General features: G+C 33.7%; 2 long non-coding RNA genes across 4 annotated transcripts; both read left to right on the forward strand.

Annotated features, from left to right (window-relative positions):
- Positions 1–320: 320 nt before the first annotated feature.
- Positions 321–1,467, forward strand: LOC121174425 (uncharacterized). Its single transcript, XR_005890520.1, has 2 exons — positions 321–409; positions 491–1,467. It is a non-coding gene; the product is annotated as an uncharacterized lncRNA (long non-coding RNA).
- A 739-nt stretch (positions 1,468–2,206) lies between these two features.
- LOC121173615 (uncharacterized) lies at positions 2,207–6,490 on the forward strand. 3 transcript variants are annotated; one of them, XR_005888803.1, is made up of 6 exons: positions 2,207–2,902; positions 3,006–3,164; positions 3,573–3,604; positions 3,711–3,812; positions 4,265–4,512; positions 6,198–6,490. It is a non-coding gene; the product is annotated as an uncharacterized lncRNA (long non-coding RNA). The 3 variants fall into 3 exon arrangements; XR_005888805.1 differs by lacking the exon at positions 6,198–6,490 and having other exon boundaries at positions 2,207–2,391; positions 2,638–2,902; positions 4,265–4,756; XR_005888802.1 differs by lacking the exon at positions 6,198–6,490 and having other exon boundaries at positions 4,265–4,756.
- Positions 6,491–6,839: the final 349 nt, after the last annotated feature.

Here is a 6,839-nt window from a genome sequence, read left to right on the forward strand (position 1 = left end):
AGAGATCCTTCAAAATAAAGAGAGAACCTAACTAGCTATGTAGCTACACCTATGATCTTGTGGTTTGAAGTTTGAAGTATCACTACTAAAAATATTATTTTTTACGACACGGTATTCACATCGGTCATAAAAAACCGTCTTTATTTGTTTAACAGTGGCAATATTGTAAATATTGTTAACATTTTAAAAACGGTTTCAAGAAAACCGCCTTGAAATGCTTGAAAATAAAGACGGTCTTGGAAACATCGTCTTAAATGGTTATTATTTTTATTTAATTTATGGCTTTCTCTTTTATCGGGCAGCGTACGTAAGCCCCTTTCTCTCTCATTCTCGCATTGTTTCTCGTTGCTTCAAATTCTTCATCGCGGCGCAGCGGGAGATGAGGGAGCTGGCACCTCAACTTCTTCACGTCACTCTCTCTCTCTCTCTCTCTCTTTAGGAAAGCTCCTTGCTAATTTTTCTTTTATTAATTTTCTTCACGTCACTGTAGCTAAACTCTACAATCTGCGATACACACAACGTGACCGAGAGCGGGCACCCGGCGACGCAATCAGTGCTAGGGTTTTTGTGGGAAATGGGGCTTTTTAGAGAGCGAAGCAAGAGGAAGGTCTTTACCCCGCTCGGTGACTTGCTCGCCGCCTCCGACCGCCAAACGCTACGCTGCTCCGGCGTCGACCCGTAGCAGCGCCACCGCCTCGTGGCAGCGATCGAGGCGGGTGGACACGGCGTGGAGGCGTGCCCCGCTGCGGACGCGGACCACATGTCGTGTAAGCATCCGAGGCTGAACAACTAGCTGAGCAGGGAGATGAACTACTACAAGGAGAGGCACTGCCCCAGGCCGGAGGACTCGCCCCTATGCTTGATTCCGCTGCCCCACGGGTACCAAGTACAGGTGCCGTGGCCGGAGAGCTTGCACAAGGTGTGTGTTTCATAGGTGTCGTGGCCCCTATGAAATAAGGTTAAAGTATTTTTTATAAGCAGTAACCTGTTTTCATAAGTTATGATGGATGTGTATAAAAATTAAACTTCTTTTAGTTGGCGTGTTTTGTTATTGTATATGCTGACTTTGGTTTGCTTGGAGGAAAGGACCAAGGAGCTTGTTTTTGGGGATTCTAAGTTTAGAAAGGGATTGTACCCTGTGTTTATTGTTTTCGGGTTTGAATTTTTAGATAAAAAACTTGTATTTTCAGCTATTTTTTGATCCTAAAACTCGTTGCTAGTATTGGCTCTTAAATAGTTGATATATCTTGGTGGTTAAAATAACAAAAAATATGTATGTTGGGTTGTGGAAGAGTTCATATCTGTATGGTTCAGGCTCCAGACTAGGACGTACCACTTCATGATGAGATGTCAGTATGTCATTTTCGAAGGAAGTGACCTTGACGGGGCATTTCTAATTAAGAGTTTTTATTGATTTAATAGAGTTTGTTGTTCATGTTTTCCAGCAATGTAATTTGAAGGGGTTAATTCCTATGGTGTGATCAATTTACTTATATCAAGTGCTTTGATAAATAATAGATCTAAAAAAAATTGGTAGTGTGAGCAGACAAAGCAATGAATCATGCCACTACTAATTATCATAAATCAGAGTTTGAAGTTTTCTAGTTTACTTAGTGAGAAGTCAGCAACTTGGGCATAGCCTCTTTAGATTTGTAGTTGCCATTGACTCATCATAATCTGAATGTATGGTGCCATTTTGTAAAGACACATTAAATTGCTCACAACATCCAGAGGTTCGGAGAAAAAACAAATTTAATTTGTGCTTGAATTGCAAATTATTGTAACTCATGAACATGCCGATGCAGTCCTTGGATTGGATGATGTACGTGTTGTGCAGGCTTTTAGTCCAACAAATGATATTGATCCCACACCCATATACTTGAGTCAACATTCAATGGATAGGTAACTCTAGTAGCAGCTTCTTGTTATTTAATTAAATAATATATTGATAATATTAGCAATATTATATATACAATTGGTCTATGTTACGGCATAAAACTTGTTAAATGTTTAATACAAAATGTAAGAAAAAGTGAAGGCTTGAGAAAATAATTAATTTACACGGACCCACCATGTATGGTTATGAATTTTTACTGTTTGGTATTCACTTTCCTAAAGACTTTTTGTATCAAATAACATTACTTTTTTCTAATGAAGTATCAAATCTAATTTCATTTTAACTAATTCACCTTCAATATACATTTTAAGGTCACATTGGTACTTCATTATGTTTTAACTAATTCACCATGTATGGTTATGTAATGTTGCTATATGGGGAAGTTTATTTCAAAACCTTTTCTATGAGTCATTGGCTTTAACATCAGCAACATTTGCGTCTGCTCTCTACAACCTCATTCCAGCCATTACCTTTGTCTTGGCCATCTCCTGCAGGTAATTAATCATCAACACTATGCCTTTTCTTCTCTTGTAATAAAATATTAAACAGTATCACTTTTTTTTTATCAACAAATGTTAATTTTTATTTTGTTAGTTTTTATTAATAAAAGACATCAAACATCTAATCCTTTTTTCTTTTCTTTTTTATTTAATCATCTAACTAACCTTATACTTCCACTACTAATTTGTGAGGGACAACATTACTATTTTTTATTTAATTTTTCCTTAAATTTTCTGTAGTTTCGAAAGGTTAAATTTGAGGGTGGCAAAAGGAAAGGCCAAGGTGTTGGGAACTTTACTTGGAATTGGTGGAGCAATGTTGTTGACCTTTATCAAAGGGGCAGAAATTAATATCTGGCCTTTCCATATCAACCTTATGCATCCAGATCAGCACCAAAACAGCCACATGGCATCATTAAATGTTGACTCTGGCAATAATAAGTTGTTGGGAGCAATTTGCTCCCTAGCAAGCTGCTTCTCTTTTGCTTTATGGCTCACCATTCAGGTCAGCTTAATTACTTATTTATTATTCAAGATTTCTTAATTTAGCTTCTTAATTTAATTTGCATTTTTTTTCTTTATTGGCATTAATGGCTCTTGTGGCACAGGCTAAGATGAGCAAAGAATACCCATGTCACTACTCAAGCACAGCTCTGATGTCTACTGCGGGAGCAATACAAGCCACTACTTTTGGTTTCTGTTTTGACAGGGATTTGATCCAATGGAAGTTGGGTTGGAATATTCGGCTACTGGCTGTGGCTTATTCAGTATATATTCTTATTTGTTTCTATATACACATCAGCCAAATTTATCACATGGTGTATTTGGAAATCAGGTCCATTACTAGTTTTCACTTCAAAATCATTGTCTTGTCCTGTTGGGATGCTAAATATTTATTTTCCTTCTCTTATATTTTGGCTTTTAAAATATAAGATAAACCTTTTTTTTTTATTTTCTTCAAGATTGAAATTCTATATAAATGCTTTTGCCATGACACAGTTGAAGATATTGTTGATGCAATTATGAGATATTTTTTTCTTATCTACATATCAATGACAGTTTAAAATTATGTTTTGGCATTTCTTACATGTCCTTTCTACTTTTTGTGTTGTGGCTCAATTTTTTGGTGAATATTTTATTTTTCTTTTATTTTTATTATTCTCAAATTCTATTAGGAAAATGCGGCAAGTGAAACAAAAGATGCTTGGTGCGTTTCTACCCTAAATAAAAACTTAAAGTCTAAACAATTCTTAATTTATTTGCTCTTATAAGAAATCACATTATTTATAATGTAATTCTTCTTATTGGTGCAGATACGGGAAGGTAGATTTCAGACACTTGACCAATGCTTGTTGCGTGAATACAGTATGACTTTACAAGCAATGCATGGGCAGATATTTAGGGACTTCTGTGAGGTATAATTATTGTTAATCTCTACAAACAGAAACAAATTTATTCTGTCAAATTAATGTGTTTTTGTAATTTCAAATTAATCCTTGGCACTCTTACAGTGTGTTTGTTTGAATAAATAATTAATTAAAGTTCTTAAAATATTTTTACGAGAATGGGGGAAACATGGTAAAGAGAAGACGTAAAAGATTATATTCATTTTAAAAAAATGATTTTTTAAAATTATAAGATAATTAAAGATTTTTAATTCTGCTGTACAAACTATTTTGTTGAGAAATTGTGAGCCTAGAGCCCACCAAGGTATTATGCTGTAACGAAGCTTATTCATTGCTGAACAATGAATGACCAAAATTCTTGGCTCAGAAATTGATTACTGCTGTGAGATTTCTTCTGACATAGCATTATACATTTCACCATACCAAAAGTTGTGATTTAAATTTCAAATATTATTGTGCAGACCTTGTGACATGCAAAACAAATTGCACAGGAATCAAGTGGAGATGTTCATTATGGTGGGGTTGTCAACCTGCTGTCTTGAGGACATTTAGTCAAAGGCTTTGCAAGTAAGGCCCTTTTATGGATTGATAAATGAATTGATAACTTGAAGCCACTGCAGAAAATAATGCTGCTAGTAATCATTCAAGTGGTGATGATGCTTGCATTCAGAGAAATATGGAACTAATTCAGAAAGGAAGTTATGCACAAGTTAGTTTTCCAGACCTTTTTTTTTTAATAGTATTGCAATTATTTGAAGACATTTGTAGCAAAGACAAAGAACAACACCATAAAGTACATTAGGTATATGACTTGACTAGCTAGGGGCTATAGAGCTTCGACGGAATCATGTAGTTATCATTCTATTTCCTTTTGTTGGTTAATTCATTACAAATGAGAATGTTTTTTCTAAGATGCTTGGATAATATGATTTGTATATCACGTGGTTTGTATATGGTTTGTCTATGCAAGACAAATGCATTTATGTAAGTAGCCCATTCAATTCCATATACTACTAGCTTTCAATTCTGTAAAAAAAAAAAAAAGGTAGCTCGAACTAAAAAAATAAAAAAGGCATTTTACATTGGTTCTTAGACGACTGATGTAGAATGCTAACCATTCTAAGACGGTCACCTAGCAAAGACCATCTTAGAATGCAATGCATTCTACATTGGTTTTGAGATGATCGATGTAGAATACTAACCATTCTAAGACGGTCACTTGCCAAAAACCGTCTTAAAATGTAATGTATTCTACATCGGTTTTGAGACAACCGATGTAGAATGTTTCAGCATTTTAAAACGGTCATCCGCAACCGTCGTAGAAAAGTTTTCCTTTTTTACGACGTCTTCTATAACGATGGTTAATAACCGATGTAAAATGCATATTTCAACCGATGTAGAAAGCCATTTTTGTAGTAGTGTATAAGCAAATGAAGGAAGTACTTTTGAGGGGAATGAAGTATAACCAAATTAAAAAAAAAAAAAAAACCTTCCTTGAGATTCAATCAAATCCATTTCCAGCTAAACCAAAATTGCAAAATCTCACACACCCACTACACAAAATGCTGAAAAGTATACAGTTTTATCTGTAATAATTAAAATCCAAATCCATAAGGATAAATATATATACACATTATTATGGTGAGTAAAGAATAAAGGCATTTTTGTGGCAGTTGCAATCTTTTCAAAAGAAACTATCATACCTTGCTAAAACACAACTAAATTGTTCACACGACAAACAATAGAACTTTAAACCAGCAAATAAGAGATCATAGAAGTTAAATCTTTAAGATCTCTATATATCAAGGGGGTTTAACTTCATCTTGAATTATTTCTTGGCACAAAATATTCTTTCTTACTGTTGATTATTTCTTACTACTTAATAAATACTTCAAACCTTGGTTAATATAAGGGGAATTAAGCATGTCCCATTTTCATACTGATGTCTGTTAGTTCATACCAAAACCAAGCAAGTTTCGCATGTTATTTTTTGGACTTGTGATTTGTTTGACTTGTTGATATTATGTGTTTGATATCATGAAATCCTTGTTTAACTGTGTATGTAGAGTGTTAGACATTTTCAAGCACAGTGTTAGACATTTTCAAGCTGATTCATTTTAAGACCGAATGTCTTGGAGGCATATATGACTAGCTCAACTTTTTTAAGTTTTTATATGTATATGTAACATCTATTTCAAATAAGTATTACTTTATTCTGGGATAATGTTGTTTTTTGGGATCTCTTCTACATTTTTGTGTTTCTTGTCTATTTGTTTGAGGTGTATTGACTGCTAGTTTTTTAGTTAACATATAATTGTACATTGATCAATTTTTTATTTATTTATTATCTACCAATTATTGGCTTATGCTTTTAAGTTATGTATCACTACATAGGTTGGAAGTGATGCATGAATTGAATCCCTCGATGAATTCAAATTTGGTTGAAATATTGAAATCAGAAGCTAGCAAAGGCAAAGCAAGGAACAAATCTAGTTGTAGTAAAGCCTTTCTTTTGCTCACTAGGTAAACATATATTATATTGTTGTTTTCTTTTCTAACTTTGATAGTTTGTTATTCCCTCACACTTAGGTTTAGGATGCATCAATTAAATTTCTGTTTTATATTTGAGTTGATTCAATTAAATTTCACAGTTTTCTTTTTTTACTTTGATAGTTTGTTATTCCCTCACACTTAGGTTTAGGATGCATCAATTAAATTTATATTTTATATTTGAGTTGATTCAACTAAATTTCACAGTTTTCTTTTCTTACTTTGATAGTTTGTTATTCCCTCACACTTAGGTATAGAATGCATCAATTAAATTTTTGTTTTATATTTGAGTTGATTCAATTAAATTTCACAAGCATGAGGATCCTAATTTCTGATTTATGTTTGACTTCATTCAATTAATTTTTTTTTATCTCAACAAAATGCATTCTGAATTTGTTGTTTGTTTCGGGTTAGGTGTTTTAAGGTTTTCATGTTTTGTTGAGGTGCAGGGGAATTGATGATGTGGTGGTAAGAATATATTGAGCC

The sequence above is a fragment of the Glycine max genome, chromosome 1, assembly GCF_000004515.6.
Source record: "Glycine max cultivar Williams 82 chromosome 1, Glycine_max_v4.0, whole genome shotgun sequence".
Lineage (NCBI taxonomy): Eukaryota > Viridiplantae > Streptophyta > Magnoliopsida > Fabales > Fabaceae > Glycine > Glycine max.